General features: G+C 54.3%; 1 non-coding gene across 1 annotated transcript; it reads left to right on the forward strand.

Annotated features, from left to right (window-relative positions):
* The first annotated feature begins 5531 nt into the window (after positions 1 to 5531).
* Positions 5532 to 5605, forward strand: TRNAT-CGU (transfer RNA threonine (anticodon CGU)). The gene has a single exon. It is a non-coding gene; the product is annotated as a tRNA-Thr (tRNA).
* The last annotated feature ends 11035 nt before the right edge of the window (positions 5606 to 16640 follow it).

A 16640-nucleotide genomic window follows, 5' to 3' on the forward strand; every position in this document is an offset into this window, starting at 1 on the left:
GTGTCCCTGATTCCCCCACGTGCCCCACGGACACTCACAGCGGGGGGCGGCGAGCAGGGCCAGGAAAAGCAGCAGAGGTTCCATTCTCGTTCCCAGGCACTGAGGGAAACTCCGGATCGGGCCGGGCCGGGCCGGGCTGTGTCTGGGCAGAGACTGAGGCGCCTAGAACCAGGGGCTGGTATTTAACTGGAACCCCTCGGGCAGGGATTTGCATGCGGGTTCCGAGGCGGTTATAAGGGAGGCCAGGGGCTGAGCGCGCAGTGCGGGGCGATGTGCCCTCAGGGGCAGGTGTCCGCTTGCAGTTCAGCGCACATGGAATGGAGGGGGACGGTTTTTTGAGGGGGCAGGAAGCTGTGAGCACAGGGCCTGACTGAGACTCCGCAGATCCCGCTGGGACAGGGAGTCCTATGCCGGTGTCCACTCGGTTGGGATGTATTGGCAGAGACACCTCCAGCCGCCGGAGCTGTCTGTTGGGAGAGAGACTCTTGGGGGCAGGGGCAAATACCGGCCTGCGGGCCAGATCCAGTCCCACACCGCCGTATTGACCTGCGCCACCGCAGGTACAGGGGACCACAGCTCCCATTGGCCGTGGATCGCCTGCGGAGGTGGGCGGCAGCGGCCCTCCAGGAGCTAACACTGGTGAGTCGCTACTGTGTCATTGCCCACCCCTGCTCTTGTCTGTCTTATTGTAGGATCCAAATGCCAGCGCAGTCAGTGGTGTCTGTGCCTTGCCGCAAAATAAGCCGGGCAAATAATGGCACCAAATACAAGCCCCGCCCAGGCAGTGTCAGTAGGGAGGGGACGCACCTGAGAACGCCTGGGGGCAGGGACAGGAGTCTGCAGGGGCAGCGTGGGACTTTCTCAGTCTGTGACGTCACAAGGAACTCATCAGATGCAGTGGGTCTTGCCCACCTAAACACAAGGTTCTCCGCATGTGTGTGAGTCTGGAAGGTGCCCACCGGGCTGTTGGCGATGTCTTTGGAAATGGAGAATCCCCCCATGAGTTTGTCTTTCATCCGCAGAAACTTGTTCCCGGTTCTGTGCCCAGAGCCTGGTTGTTTGTGTCTCTGCTGCCCCCGCGTGGCGGCCGCAGGTTCTGCAGCCTGGGTTTTTGCAGGCGCATCAATAGGTTTCGTGTCGCTGTGTCTCTCGCACAGTAATAGCGGGCGGTGTCCTCGGGCTTCAGGCCGGTCATTTGCAGGTGCAGCAGGTTGTTGGGATTGTCCCTGGAGATGATAACTCGGCCTTTCCCGGCATTAAGGTAATCTATTTCATCCCCAATTGAGATAAGCGACCTACTCCAGCCCCTTGCCCGGAGCCTGCCGGACCCAGACCATCCCGTAGCTGCTGAAAGTGAAGCCGGAGGCTTTGCAGGAGAGGCGCAGAGAGTCTCCGGGCTTCTTCACATCCCCTCCGGACTCCACCAGCTGCACCTGTCACCGGGCACCTGGGGAAACAGACCGGTTATAAATATTGGTCTCTACTGCAGAGGATCTTAATTTTCTCCTCCCGTTATTCAGAAGAAGAAAATACCTTTCCACACCGCTACAGCGGAACATAGCAGGGTCACAAAGTTCATGTTCCCTGGCGCTGGCGGGGAAAGTTCTCTGCGGACGGATTACGGCTCGGTGCAGGATTGGCTGCTCACTGCCCAGACACGGGGCTGTGGGTTGTCCCTGCGGGTGCAGCCTGGGCACAGGGAGGGACAGATTTAAACAGGACGCTGACTTCCTCATTTGAATACCTCGTTGTTGATAAGAGCCCCGCCCTGCTCCTTCCAGGGAAGGGCTTGAGTTGCCCTAGGCCTCTGAGAGCAGGAGTCAGACTGATCCGGCCTGTGTGTCTGTGCAGCGCCGGGCACAGGGACGATCCTGACACTTTTGGACCCCTGGAAGGAATGAAGCCGGCGGTGATTGTGTTTCCTCTCACAGGAATTGAGAGATTGGCACTTGCCACGTGATATGGGAGCCAATGGCCTGGCTCCGAAAGCCCTTTTGGGAGGGCATCGACCTATGTGCGGGCAGAAGGTTCTTCCCTGGGCTAGTCCCTCCCTTTGCAGCAAAAGCGCCACCTGCTGATAAATACGCGGCACTTTTCCTACAGGAGATTTTGGCACGGAGAGTGATTCCCATGGCTTGTGCGCCTGCCTCTGACCTGGCCGGGGGCAGGGAGCCAAAGAGCTGGGGGGCTCTCCTGGGGACTGCGCTGCACTTGCTAGAGAGCCCCGCAACTCTGCCCACGGGCTCTGGAGGCTTGTCACTCCCAGCTTGGACCGCATGTGTGTGTGCTGGGGGTTCAGGGGGGCACCAAAGATGAGGATTTCAGTCTGCGGTGTGGGGTGCTGGGACTTCAGCGGGCACTGCGGATTACGGCTACAGTCTGGGGAGGTGCTGGAAACTCAGGGGGTTGCACCGGGTTCGGAGTTTCAGCCTGGGAGGCGCTGGAAATTCAGCATGGAAGGGGCCACCAGGGATCAACATTTCAGCCCCGCAGCAGGAGTCAGGATCTGGGCCGTCAGCACCGCAGACTGAACGGGGTGACAAACCCCACCCCTTAGGAATCCTTCTTTATGGTGCCCATGGGGAGGGGTGACACAAACCTTTGTCTCACCGCCGCACCCTGACCCCTCTACCACACACAGGCTGCTTCCTGTTCTACTGGCTGCGCTGCCTGCCGCATTCACCTGAATTTATCCCTCCTCCCCCTCACGATAATACATTTCCTGTAAATAGGGTGCCCATCTGTCCCGTTTTGAACGGGAGAGTCCTGTAGTTAAGCCCCCTGAAGATTTCCTGACTCTTTTTTTAAAGAATAGGGGAATTGTTCCATATGTTCAGTTGCTGAACACCCCCCCCCCCCCCCCGCTGGTCAGCTGGTGTCACCGTAGCCAGCAGCCCCCAGTCTGTGGTTGGCAGGAGAATGCGATTATTGCAGGAAAAAGTCACTGAAGCCGGTAGTATTGTTAGGACGGAAACTGAGAGATTAGATTTGAGACCCCCTGCAGGACACTGACACAACGGAACGGGGCTCTTGGCTTTAGCTGCCTCCCAGCCTGACTGCTCCAGTTTTAATTCTGTGCCTCTGGAAGCGACTAAACCGAATCAAGCAGGAATCAAGCCCAAACCCCGAGACTAAGAGCCTCACATTCCAGAAGCTGCGCTGCTCCCTTCTCCCTCCCCTGAACCTGCCAAATCCCAAGCAAGGCCAACTTCCTCCTGGGGAATGAGCCGGAATTTACCTGCCCCGACTGGGCAGTGTCTGAAAGAATTTGAATTTCCTTTTCTTGCCACTAGTCTGAGATAAATCTTTAGCAAGCGCTCTTACAAAGTCAGAGGAGCCATGGAAATGAGGTCACTTGTGCAAATAGAAAACAAAGGGAGAGCCAGGGGTGGGATTTGAACTCGCGTCTCCCTTGAGAGACCATGTTAGTTTATCAAACTTCATTTTAAATAAAGTAAAATATTATGTCCAACACTCAAGGTTTTAATGTTTTCCTTATTTATAGCAGAGGTGGGGATCCCTTTTTGGGTCGGGGCCACTGATCCACAAAAAAGTCATTTGGGGAAGCAAAAAAAACCCCTCCTCCAAAACCCCCCAAAGCTCACTGATGTGTCCTCAACTGAGACACCTCACTCCTCTGGTGCTCCAGCCCCACAGGCAACGGGAAGGGACAGGTGGGACTGAGATTCAGGGCTTTCCATTGACCACATTTACGTTTCTGGAGTTCTGGAATTAGTGGATTTTATGGAACTCCCCCTTAAGTGCACAGACAGGGATGCAGGTAGGATAGGAATGGGGTGCAGGATCTGGGGGGGAGAACTGGGGTTCAGAAACAGGCTAGGAGTAGGGGGTCTGAGTACATTTAAACAACATTACAATTCTTGATTCGTTGAGATGAAATGACCGATTCTGCGAGGCTTGCGGTCTTTTCTCCCCCTCCTGCACACGGATGCCCACGTCCTTTTCCTTCTGTTGACACCTTAAGAATCTGCAAACACACAGCACAGGGCCCCAGGTGACTGTCGGTGTTTCCCGCACAGGCTGCTGTAGCGGTAACTCCCTGCCCCTCTCGGCGGGGTTGGGAGGGAGCGCTCAGTACATGGAGATGTCCCCGTCACACCCCAGAGAGGCCGGGCGCTCAGCTCAGCGGACAGGGAATGGCAGGAGCGGGCTGTAGAGGCAGTTCGGAGGGAGCAGCACTAGCACTAGGACCCAGGAGCCGCCTGTGGTCAGGGATTTGCAGGTGGGTTTTCCTGTTGTAGGAGGTACATTCGCAGGGGCAGGGACCCTGTGCGGGGAGCGCTGTCTGGTGGACGGGAGTGTCCTAACGCCTCATCTGAATGGGAAGCCCCTTGCTACCGGGGGTGTCTCTTTCTTGGCTCGCGGGCTGCTCCACAATGTGCCGGGCACTTGCCATGGACACAGACACAGACAATGCCCAGTTGGTGCCCAGAGACGGGGAAGTTCGGGGAGGAACTGTAGCTGCAGGGAGAGAGGCTGGTTTCCACCCCCGAGAGGGACAAACCGGTTTATCGAAGGGGAGTCGGGGGATTAGGTTGTGCCTCATGGACGCTGCGGTAGAGAGTCGTAGGAGTGGAAGGGACCCGGAGGGATCCCCGAGCGCAGGGCGCTGCTCTCCGGGGGGTGTCACGGATTATCCAGTGTTCCCGAGGCTGCGATTGCAGGGGCAGGGGCAGAGTCACTGGGGGAAATGGACCCGCTTCCTCTCTCTGGAAGTCAGAGCTGGGACATTTGCAGGAGGGGCAGGGGTGCACCCCGGGAATTTCTTGGCGAAATAACCTCACATTGGCCCGGCAATCTCTACCCCCTCCCTGCACTGACGTGTCCGTTTAGAGTCTCCTCTGAGTCGGGGGTCACACGGGGGAGCAGCTCAAACATGCGATGGGGGGTGGCCAGCGGTAGGACATGAGCCCGGCAAGGCAGCAGGGCTGTGACAGTGACGTCACAAGGGCCTTTTCCATCTCCTCAGCTCATTGGCTGAAGGCAGATAGGGAGTCAGTGACCTCACAGAGAGAGCGTCGCAACAGCCATGTGGGACAGGAGCGATCTCAGAGACCTTTGTGGCTTTGCCACAGGAACGAGAATCGATGATCCCAGAGGCGGGCGCAAGCGAGGAGGCGCCTCTGCGGAGATTTCTCCTTTCCCAAGGATGCGGTGTGAAGGGATTTGTGCGAGGAAGCAGCACTGCGGTAGGGGGCGGTCGCTGAGACTAGCTCTATGGAAAGCAGGAGAGAAGACTCGAAACTCCCTTTGTTTGCTGTGTGAAGAGACCTCATTTCCATGTCTCCCCTAAGGTTGCAAGAGCAGGTGCTTAGGGCTTCTTAGAGTAGTGACAAAAGAAGCTGCAGGGACTTCAAATACCTTCAGAAGTGGCCCATTGAGAGCTCCGGGTGGGTAAATTCGGATTTTTCTTCGAGTAGGCGCGGAAGTGCTGAGGGAAATGGGGGATGGCTTTACTATGGAGTGTGAAGGTTTTGTCTCGGACAATTTGAAAACTTGCTTTTGAGGCGGGCGCCATGGCTCAGCTGGCTAAAGCGCCTGTTTCGTAAACAGGAGATCCTGGGTTCAACTCCCAGTGGTGCCTGATAGCTTTTGCTCCCATTGTCTAAATGCCCCTCTGGGGAACAAAAGTGCCCTGCACTGCTAATTGTTTAAGCAGAGAAAATCGCGCCCTGCTGGAGCGTTCGGGGACCTGATGGCTGATACCGAATAAACTTGGATTTATCCACTAGCCCCAATCAGTGTAAGTCCTGGGCATCAACACCCCACCCCCATTTGTATATGAAACCCGCTTCCCTTTTTGTGCCAGGCCCGCGCTGCGCTCTGTGCCACTGTGAGTCTCTCTGGCGCAGCACTAGGGGGCGCTGTCCGCAGCTGTCAGCGAGCGGAGCTGCAGCGAGACCTGGTTCCTGGCGGTGTCCGCAGAGATGGTGACTCGGCCCTGGAGAGACGGGCCGTAGCTTGTCTCCCCGCCTTACAGATACACTCGCCCCGCCCACTCCAGCCCCTTCCCGGGGGGCTGCCGGATCCAGTTCCACGTGTAAAGCGGAGTAGCGATAGAAAACCCGGAGCCAGCGCAGGTCAGACTAAGAGTCTCCCCGGGCTTCAACGCTCCGGGACCGGACTGGACCAGCCGTACCTGGGGAAAGGGAAAGAAAGCGAAGGACGGTTTAGCAATTGAATGTCTCTCTGTGGGACGCTAATTCCCCCACGTGCCCCACGGACACTCACAGCGGGGGGCGGCGAGCAGGCCAAGGAAAAGCAGCAGAGGTTCCATTCTCGTTCCCGGGCACTGAGGGAAACTCCCCAGCGGGCAGGGCCGGGCAGGTCTGTGTCTGGCAGAGACTGCGTCTCCTGGTACCAGGCGCGGGCATTTAACCAGGCAGTCCCGGGCAGGGATTTGCATGCGGGTTTTCTAGGGCGGGTATAAACCGAGCAGAGCAGTAGGTAAGAAGCGGTGTGTGGTGGGAAGCAGAGTCACACTCCCCTGCATGTCCCAGCGTGTGATCAAGAGTCAATTCGTGTTCACCGGATCCCTTCAAAGGGAAGCTTTGGACTCCGGATACGATCCCTCTACGTGGGCAATTTAATCCCATTTTCCAGCAGCACGTGCTGACTAAAGGCCTGGGCATGGCTGTAAAGGACAAATCACAGCTCCCGCTGGCCACGGATCCTCGTTGCCAGTAAGTGCGGAGACGAGGGCAAATATGGCAGCAGCCCAGCAGAGGGAAACCCTGGTGAACCGCTGCCGCTTTATCGCCCACCCGTGGCCTGGAATGGAGTTAAGATTTGCAATTCTGCTAAATATCCGCTATTATGTTCCATCAGTGATCTGATGGGGAGGAGAGGATTTTGTTTATTTGTTATTTGTATAAGTAAACGAACATTTTCACACAGCATGTGTGAAACACTTAGATTTTTTTTTGGTCACTGTGCTAAAACCACAGAATCTGAAGGGAAAATCAAACATTTTCCCACAGAGGTGTCTACTTCTTTCGAAACATTTCGAGATATAGATATGGTTAGGAAACGGAAGTGCCAATATTTTAGAGCAAAAATTTAACGTTTGGGTCTCGTGCCAAAAAAATCGCTGGAATGTGATCACAAAACACCTGAAAGAGTTTCGGTTTGTCAGATGTCATTTTCTGCTGAAAATCCTTATTCTTTTTTGATTTTCCGCGCTTTCAAGACAACAGGGCTTCGTTGTCCCCCTTGACAAAATCAGAAATATTTTCATGTTTACGTTCCTGAAGGGCCTGCGTTTTCTGCGAGGATGCGCCAGCTTTGTTTGCTACCGGTCCTAGACCTTCCCCCAATCATCCCCTGCGCCTTCGCCTCCCTCTCCGGGACACAGCGACACGCGGGAGAGGGCCTTAAGGGAAGGCAACTCAGTGACACGTTCCTATTGTTTAATGGCAAAGGAAAACTGCCCTGTGAGAATCGCAGGCTGAGCGGGGAAGCAGAAGCAGGGAAGGAAACTGGCTTGTCCATAGTCACCCTGCAGCGCAACGGCAGAAGGGAACTCAGGTGTCTTGTTGCCCGGGGCTCTGCTCTAGCCACTAGGCATAGCTGCCGCGCGTCCCTTCCCGTGTCTCCGTTCGCTGCGGCCTGTTCTGTGTCTATTGACCTGCTCGGGGGACACCAGAGAACAAGGCCTCGCTGCTCGGGAGCCGCTTCCCCTGTTCTGTGCCGGGCCCTGCGTTGCTCTGTGTCACTGTGGCCCTGGCGCAGTAATAGGTGGCGGTGTCCGCAGCTGTCAGCGCGCGGAGCTGCAGCGAGAACTGGCTCTTGGCGGTGTCCGCACTGAGCGTGGCGCGGCTCTGGAAAGCCGGGCCGTAGTACGTGCCCCAGTTGGAGCCGCTCCAGCGGATCTGTCCCATCCACTGCAACCTTTCCCCGGGAGCCTGCCGGACCCACTCCCACCAATTACTAGTGACAGAGTCACCGCTGATGGCGCAGCTCAGGGTCAGGGTCTGTCCGGGCTGCACCGCCCCGGGCCCGGACTGGACCAGCTGCACCTGGGAGCGGACACCTGCGGGGAAAACAAAACATCGCGGCGATGAATCCGAGCAGCCTCCTCGCTGTGTGTTTCCCGGCCCCTGCAGCAGCCACTCACCGTCCGGGGCGGCCACTAGGGCAAGGAAAAGCACCAGGCGCTTCATTGTGTGCGATCGAGAGAGACACTGCGCCCCGCGGGCCGGGGCGGGCGGGCCTGTCTGGGGAGAGACTGAGGCTCCTAGAACCAGCGGTCAGTGTTAAAGAGGAAGCCCCGGGGCAGGGATTTGCATGCGGGTCTGTGACGTAGTGGGGGTACCTGGCTGGTTTCTATGCTGCTGGCTCTGGGGTAACCCCCACTGGCTGTCGTGGGGACCACGACCCAGCAAAACAGGATGAGTCACTATGCAAACCAGTGGCCAGACACCCCCCATGGAGAGGAACAAAGGAAGGTGGATGCTGCCTTGGCTGGGGGGCAGGGCTGGAAGTTAGTGAGTTGGTTGCTGGCTGTCGGAGGGCATGGAGGAGAGCCTAGGGGAAGGGGCTGGAGTTTAGGGGCCCAGTCTCCCCCATCTCAAGGGGGCCTGAGGCATCCTAGCCCAGTTCCTGTAACCAGATTACATCTGTGCTGCGCTGTGCTGGAGGAGCAATAAACCACCCTCAATTCCACTGGCTGGTGCAGTCTGTTTGTGCCATTTCGGGGTGCAGGAGACGGGGAACCCCCAACGCGCCGTCCCACTGGTGTCAGAAGTGGGATGCACTGCACCCCGTGGATGGAGCTTCCAGCGGTGAGCAACAAGGCGCTGTAGAAGCAAGAGCCCTGGAGCCAGGCGTGCTGGAGACAGAGCGAAGCGGTTCCTGGGAATCGTGGGGCGCTGCAGCACTAGACTGGTGAGTCTGCACCGAGGGGCCCAGCGGGCAGATGGCCTACGCCCGACTCTTGAAGGCAGAGCTGGTGGGGCTGTGCAGAGAGAGGGGCTTGCCTGTGCAGAAAGCAACCAAGGCCCAGCTGATTGCCCAGCTGGAAGAGAATGACCAGCCACAGGGCCAGGATCTTGTCCCCATGGGAAGCAGCCAGACCCCCCCTGAGAGTGTGTCAGGCTCAGAGAGGGGGAGGAGCGCTGGAACCCACCGGAGAGATGAGACAGCGTCTCCCAGGAGGCCTGCAAGCCGTAGCCCATCTAGGGCAGGGGCCAGCCCAGCGGAGCTGCGGCGGCTGGAGATCCAGCTGCGGATCAGGGAATTGGAAGTAGAGGACCGAGAGAAGGAGCGCCAAGATCGAGAGAGGCAGCGACAGCATGAGCTGGCCATGGCAGAGCGGAGAACCGGCGGGGCACCGGCTGCGCCAAGTGCGGATGGGCCCCAAGGTCCCAGGGCTGCCAGCCACTTGGAGAGGCTCGTGGTGGCCCAATTGAAGGACATGGGTGACATAGACGGGTTCCTCAGCTCCTTTGAGAGGGCCTGTGGGCTGCAACAGGTCCCCCCAGCTGACTGGCTGCAGGAGCTCATCCCCGCACTGAACCAGGAGGCGGCCGGAGTGCTCAGTCAGCTGGAGGACCTACAGCCAGGGGATTACAACCGAGTCAAGGAGGCCCTGCTGCACAAGTTCGGGCTGACCCCCGAGATATACAGGAAGAAGTTCCGGGGGGTACAGAAAGGGCCACGGGAGACCTATGTGGACCTGGCCTCCCGCCTGGCGCAATACTGCCGCAAGTGGGTGTCTGGAGTCGGAGCCCAGACCGCAGAGGAGCTGCTCAAGCTGGTCATGATGGAGCAGTTCTATGAAGCGTGCCCACCCAAACTGAGGCTGTGGCTCAAGGACCGGAGACCAGAGAACCCCCAGGAGGCCGGGAGACTGGCGGATGAGTTCACGGAGAGCCGGTCCGGGTGTGAACGGGAGTCCCGGAGAGAGAGGGAACCGCGCAGAGATCGGATCTCGGCTGAGCGACGGAGGGAGTCAACTCCGGGGCGAGACCAAGGAACAGGTCGTCTGCGCCCCAGAGAACCAGCCAGGGCCTGGACAGAGACAGCCCAAAGCCTAACTTGCCATCGCTGTGGGCAAAAAGGCCACAAGAGGGCTCAGTGCACCAGGTCCCAGGACCGGGGACTGTCCAGGGTTAACTGGCTGGGGCGGGGGGAAGGGCAGGCTGCCCCAGAGGCAGGGGCTGGCAGGCAAACCTCAGCTCAGAGAGAGGGGAAGGATGCTCAGTGCACCTCCCCTGGGAGGTCTGATTCTCAGGAGGCGGATTCCTCCGTGTACCGGGTGGGGGCAGGACGGCCCCTGCGGAGCGAGTGCCTCATACCCCTGGAGGTGGATGGTAGGAAGGTGACGGGCTTCTGGGACACGGGGGCGTAGGTGACTCTGGCCCGATCTGACATAGTGGCCCAGGAGCGGATACTACCCCACGCGCAGCTGACCCTGAAGGGCATAGACGGGTCCCCGTTTAAGGTGCCTGTAGCCAGGGTGCATCTGAAATGGGGGGCGAAGGAAGGCCTCAAGGAAGTGGGGGTGCACCCGCACTTGCCCACCGAGGTGCTGATGGGGAATGACCTAGAGGAGTGGCCCCATGAATCCCAGCGGGCTCTAGTCACCGCCCGGAGCCAGAGCCAGCGGGGGGCTGACAACGTGGGTCCAGGGAAGGACTCCTGGCAGCGTCCTCAGGGTCCCATCCCAGTGGACACGGGGTCCAGCCAGGCTGGGACTCCGGACCTAGGCAGAGGTGGGGGACAGGTCCCGATCCCTGCCTCAGCAGCTGAATTCCAGGCTGAGGTGCAGGCAGACCCCTCCTTGCAGAGGCTGAGGGACCAGGCTGGCCTCCATGCAGCTCAGCCCCGGGGGAGAGGTGGCCAGGAGAGATTCCTGCGGGAGCGTGGGCTCCTGTTCCGTGAGTGGCTCCCCCCCAGGAAGGCGAGGGCATGGAGGGTAGAGCGGCAGCTGGTCGTCCCCCGAAAGTATCGCCTCAAGCTGCTGTATTTGGCCCACGACGTCCCCGTTGGGGGCCACCGGGGGATCCGGAGCACCCGGCTGAGGCTGCTCCAGCACTTCTATTGGCCGCGAATCTTTACAGCTGTGCAGCGGTACTGCCGGTCCTGTGACTTCTGCCAGAGGGGCGGGAAGGCCCAAGACAGGAGGAAAGCGGCTTGGGGGTCTCTACCCCAGATAGACCCTCTGGGCTGGCTGAGAGAGTTATGGGAGGGGAAGTCCTCCCTGGATGGAGCATCGGGGGTGGAAGCCGCCCTGGCTGTCCAGAGAAGGCTCGCTGGGCTCTTGGCCCCGGCCCGAGAGACCCTGGCCAGGGATCAAGGCCAGCAGAAGGGTGGGTGTGACCCCCGAGGACAGGCCTGTGCCAGTCGCCCTGGAGCGGGGCGGCGAGTGGACAGAGGGAAGCCAATTCATGTGGGGCCTCGCCACGGCCGGCCCGAGTCAAGGGGAGCACCCATGTCCCCAGGGCGGGTTCCCACGCAGAGGACCCGAACTTCCCTAGGTCACGAGCGGAGTGACCCTGCTCAGTTCGCTCTCGGAGGGGGGAGAACTGTGACGTAGTGGGGGTACCTGGCTGGTTTCTATGCTGCTGGCTCTGGGGGAACCCCCACTGGCTGCTGTGGGTACCACGACCCAGCAAAACAGGATGAGTCACTATGCAAACCAGTGGCCAGACACCCCCCATGGAGAGGAACAAAGGAAGGTGGAATGCTGCCTTGGCTGGGGGGCAGGGCTGGAAGTTAGGGAGTTGGTTGCTGGCTGTCGGAGGGCATGGAGGAGACAGCCTAGGGAGAGGAGCTGGAGTTTAGGGGCCCAGTCTCCCCCATCTCAAGGGGGCCTGAGGCATCCTAGCCCAGTTCCTGTGACCAGATTACATCTGTGCTGCGCTGTGCTGGAGGAGCAATAAACCACCCTCAATTCCACTGGCTGGTACAGTCTGTTTGTGCCATTTCGGGGTGCAGGAGACGGGGAACCCCCAACGTGCCGTCACAGATGCGCCAGCCCAGCGGCACCATGACTGTGTGATTTGGACTCCGGAGGATATAAACTGCAAGCTCTGGGGCCTATGTGCTGAACTGTGTTTGGAAAGCTTATTAAATACTGTTATTGCCGTAGGTTATGCTATGCAAAGTCTGTGCTTAACTCAAGAACACTTAGCACAAGGGGTGACTTTGGTAAATGCAGTGCAATTCAGTCAAGATCCTCACAGTGCTTTAAAGACCATGACCAAGCCAAAAGACGCCTGCTTAGAGCGTTATATTGAATGTCTGGTGCGTACAAAAAGTTACAGAACCCTGCTTGAGAAAAAGACTATTTGTAAGATGTCTAAAAGGATGAAGTTAGAGAATGGTGAGGGGACACACATGAGATATAAAACTTGGTAGCTGTAAAAATCTATTGAAAAGGGGCTTTTGTGACAATCTTCTCTCAGAAGGTTTGTGTGATCCTTACATGAGTAAAAGTTTTGGTGGAACACATGGTCTGTATGTCTTTTAAATAAAATCATTTAAAAAAATAAAGTTTGTGAGAATCCATTTTGTATAAAGGGGCCCATTTACTGAAAACCCCCTGAAAGATGTATGGTAGAAACTCGAGGGAAGGAAAAACCCCTCAAATATTTTGTTTTTTAAATAAAAGGAAAAAATTACCACCACCACCCCAGTTAGGATTTATTAGACATGAACTCAATGGTTTAACCGCACCTCGCTGAATAGCCAGGGGCTCCAGTCAATGATTAGGTTTAGGTGTGACCACTTACCCTTGTTGAGGTTAATGTTCAGTAATTAAATATGATGGGTTGGATGGGTGGGCTCTGATGAATATCTAATTAAATAACACCTCAGGAGTTTGCAGATGGTATTGGACAGTTTAAATATAACCCCTGGGGCTGGTAGAGCACTATTGGACAGTTTAAAGGACACAGGCGTTGGTAGAAACGCTATTGGACAGTTTAAATATGACCCAGGAGTTGGTTAAATGCTATGGGCTACTTTTTCTAGCCATTAAAAGTTAAAAAAAAAATTAAGGATCTAACCCAAAACTGAAATGTTTCCAACTTTTACCCATACTTTAGAACAAGCATTTTCTCTAAAGACAATCAAACATTTAAAAGCATTTTATTTAAACCCCAAGCCTTAAGCATGAAAGAAGCATGTTTAAAAAAAAACAAACCCCAAGACATTTATTGATATCTGCAAAGGGTCTCCACATGGAAATGGGTACAGCTGCATTAAGGATTGGTGCTTTTATTGTTAATACTGTAAGAAAGCCCTACAAAAAATATATTTTAACTAAAAGAAAAAAAATGTAGCCAAAAGCAACTCAGGTGTGGAGACAGCTTAATTCTTCCACCCCCAGATCAGAAAAGGCAATGCTAGGGAGGGGTGCCTATGTCTTTAAGGATCTATTATTTCAGAGCTGCAGTGATCAAATTCACCTGCTAGCTACTACATTGAAGTTGTTTGAAACAATGGGCTAGGAGGGTATAAAAAACCTAGGTATGGGGGTGACTGTCCTTTTCAACAGAAACTTTCTTGATGGGCTGCTGGACTGCAACAGGAGAAGGTATGTTCCCGGTTTGTAACTTTGAAAATATATATTCTATAATGCCACTCTTTGGCCATGCTCTCTCAGTAAAATAATGGTGGCTATCTTTATTGTAGTGTGATCTGTTTAACATGGAACCAGTAATTTTAAGCTGCAGTTCCCCACCAGGCCAAGGTAAAAACCATTTTTAACTGTAGTTGTGCTTAATACTGTTGAAAAAAAAACCTGGGTAATACTAACTAATTTTTGTGCTTATTCTTTAACCTTAAGGCCCAAGCACACATGGGGGGGAACAGAACAAGCATGTGCCTGCAACACTGTCCCATAGTGAAAGGTAACTTTTGCAATTGGCTTTTAAATGTATGTGGGGTTGGTGTGTGTGTGTGTGTGTGTGTGTGTGTGTGTGTGTGTGTGTGTGTGTGTGTGAGATGAGGTCTGTGCAAGACCTAGGTGTGTTTTTAAAATGGGGTTTGAAGCATTTGGGGGTAATCCTAACTCACATTTTTTTTGCTTGTTTTTTATTCCGTAGTCCCAAATATACATAAGGGAAAACAGAATAGCCCTGTGCCAGCATGCCTTTACCCTGTGGTAGAAAGTAACTATCCATAATCATTTTTAAAGCGTGTGGGTTATTTTTTTTCTTTTAACTAATTGTAATGTTTAAATTGTGAGTTGGTTTTTTTTCAAAACTTAATTGTGGGGGAGCTTATTGCTGTTTTTAAACTATATGTTGGCAAACTGCTGGTATAGAGTGGGCTGCTCTTTCTGTGCCAAATGTATTTTGAAAATAAATGTTCAATTCTGAGTTGGGGGAGGAAGCGGTGGAGTTAGGCTAAAAGTATCTGGGATGGTTACAAAAATGTGTGTTTTTACCTGGGGTTTTTATTTTAAAAAAAGCTGGCTGGGGTTAAGTTGTGGGTGATTCAGGGGCTTATGCTAGAGATAAGTGGTTTTTAAAAAACAGTTTGTTGCATACCCCTGCTTTTAAAAAATATAGTTGCAAATGGTTTTAAAACAGCTGTGGGGAGTTTTTGAAGGTGTGTGTGATGGAGTTTGTAACAGACACAGGTGTGTTTTTAAAATATATGTTGTCAAACTGCTGGTAAGGTGTGTTTGGTGGGTTGCTTTTTCTGTGCAAAATGTGCTGTGTTAAATGCATGTGGGTTTTGAAAAGTCTATGGCTGCAAACTTGGTTTGGTGTGTTTTTTAAAGCTGCTGTTTAGTGTATGTGTGTGGAGGGAGGGGAGAGGGGCTGTACAAGGCATAGGTAAAGGGTTTTTTTAAGTACTTGGTTTGTTTAAACTAACAAGGGGTTTTAAAAGCAGTCTTGGCTTTTATTCTGCAAAATGAGATGTATTTAAAAAATTGTGTGGTTTTTTGTTGCTTGTTTTTTTAAGTGGTAGAAACAAACTCAAAACTCATGTTGGTTGTACAGCCTGAAATGGATTATTTTGTTTTTAAAGCTATAACTTTTTAAATTTTACAAGAGGGTTTCATGTGTTTTATAATAATGTTGTTTGCTCCACAGTAGAGTAAAAACATGAGAGGTCCTTAGACTAGAGGGAAAACAAGCTCAAAAGAAAAAGGAAAGAGACAGCTGAAAAAGAAAATTCACCAGCATCAGTGACTGATGGATCGATGAAGCCCAGTAAATATATTTTGCTTATTGGTTTGGTTGCTCTATGAGGTTTTAAGTAAATACACAGGTGTGGGTGAGAGAGATGGTAAAGTATACGTGTGGTTTTTTTTGTAAAATGTTTTTCCCCCACCTCACAGGCATGGACAACTTTTCTGACAAGGCTGTAGACAGAGCTACAAGGACACCTCCTCCAGAACGGCCAAAGAACCAGGAATCTGCTTTGAGACCCTTAACAACGCAAAACAGCACGAGTGCAGATGAAGCGTCCGGGCGGTCGGAACCTCACATACGTCGAACCCAAGGACAAAACAAAAGACTCTGGTAAGAAACAACCATGCAACCACAACTCCAGTTCCTCAGCGGCCAGTGCCACACCAAGCCCTGAGAACTGTGAGCGAAAATGCCCACATTCACAAACCCGGAGCAGGCGCTCTAGGGGTTCTGAACGTGCGCAAAACCACACACATTCACAAACCCGGAGCACGCGCTCTAGGGGTTGTGAATAAAAAACCAAGCACTGAAAGCTCCTGCAATGCCGAGGTGTTGCAGCCACACAAACACAACTCCAGTTCCTCAGTGGCCACTGCCACACCAAGCCCTGAGAAAACTGAGAGCAAAAACGCCCACATTCACAAACCCGGAGCAGGCGCTCTAGGGGTTCTGAACGTGCGCAAAACCACACACATTCACAAACCCGGAGCACGCGCTCTAGGGGTTGTGAATAAAAAACCAAGCACTGAAAACTCCTGCAATGCCGAGGTGTTGCAGCCACACAAACACAACTCCAGTTCCTCAGCGGCCACTGCCACACCAAGCCCTGAGAAAACTGAGAGCAAAAACGCCCACATTCACAAACCCGGAGCAGGCGCTCTAGGGGTTCTGAACGTGCGCAAAACCACACACTTTCACAAACCCGGAGCATGCGCTCTAGGGGTTGTGAATAAAAAACCAAGGACTGAAAACTCCTGCAATGCCGAGGTGTTGCAGCCACACAAACACCACTCCAGTTCCTCCGCGGCCACTGCCACACCAAGCCCTGAGAAAACTGTGAGCAAAAACGCCCACATTCACAAACCCGGAGCAGGCGCTCTAGGGGTTCTGAACGTGCGCAAAACCACACACATTCACAAACCCGGAGCATGCGCTCTAGGGGTTGTGAATAAAAAACCAAGGACTGAAAACTCCTGCAATGCCGAGGTGTTGCAGCCACACAAACACAACTCCAGTTCCTCAGCGGCCACTGCCACACCAAGCCCTGAGAAAACTGTGAGCAAAAACGCCCACATTCACAAACCCGGAGCACGCGCTCTAGGGGTTCTGAACGTGCGCAAAACCGCCCACATTCACAAACCCGGAGCATGCGCTCTAGGGGTTGTGAATAAAAAACCAAGGACTGACAAACCATTCTCCCAAAACCATAAGCTCATCACTGCTCCCCCATGTTCTAGTATGGGG

This window comes from Pelodiscus sinensis, chromosome 30, assembly GCF_052426305.1.
Source record: "Pelodiscus sinensis isolate ZL-2025 chromosome 30, ASM5242630v1, whole genome shotgun sequence".
Taxonomy (NCBI): Eukaryota; Metazoa; Chordata; order Testudines; family Trionychidae; genus Pelodiscus; species Pelodiscus sinensis.